Source organism: Geospiza fortis, unplaced genomic scaffold (assembly GCF_000277835.1).
Source record: "Geospiza fortis unplaced genomic scaffold, GeoFor_1.0 scaffold40, whole genome shotgun sequence".
Classification (NCBI taxonomy): domain Eukaryota; kingdom Metazoa; phylum Chordata; class Aves; order Passeriformes; family Thraupidae; genus Geospiza; species Geospiza fortis.
Genome location: NW_005054297.1, coordinates 4,990,126 through 4,990,857, shown reverse-complemented (window position 1 = coordinate 4,990,857; position 732 = coordinate 4,990,126).

The window sequence follows — 732 nt, the reverse complement described above, 5'->3', positions numbered from 1 at the left end:
CTTAGAACCACAGAATCATTGTGGTTAGACAAGACTTCTAAGATCATCAGTACAATCACTGACCCAGTACTGCCAGGTCCAGCACTAAGCCGTGTCCTTAAGCACCACACCTACACATTAGGTTGCCCAGAGTAGTTCTGGGTGCCCCATCCCTGGAAGTGTCTCAGGTCAGGCTGGGTAGGCCTCTGAGGAACCTAGTCTGGTGAAAGCTGTCCATGGTAAGGGTTTTGGCACTAGAAGATGTTTAAGATCTCTTCCAACCCTCACCATTCCATGATTCTGTGATTTCTTGAACACATCCAGGGATGGTGATTCCACCGCTTCCCCAGACAGCCTCTTACAATGCCTGAAAACCCTTCCAGTGAAGAAACTTTGCCTCATACCAATCTAAACCTCTTCTGATGCAACTTGAGGCCGTTTCCTCTTGTCCTGTCACTTATTACCTGGGGAAAGAGACTACATCCATCCCTCTAGAATCTCCTTTCTGTTAAATGTAAAGAGCAATAAATCCCACCCTGAGCCTCCTTTTCTCCGGGTAAACACCCTCAGCTCCCTCAGCCTCTCCTCGTAAGACTGGTGCTCCAAACCCTTCAGCAGCTTCGTTGTCCTTCTCTGGACGCGCTCCAGCACCTCTGATGCTGCCCCAGGAAATCGGGGGGAGCACTTTCTGGAGCTACCAGCGGGGGCGACCCGCGCCCTCCGCCTCCCCGCAGGACTAAAGCCAAAGGCCCC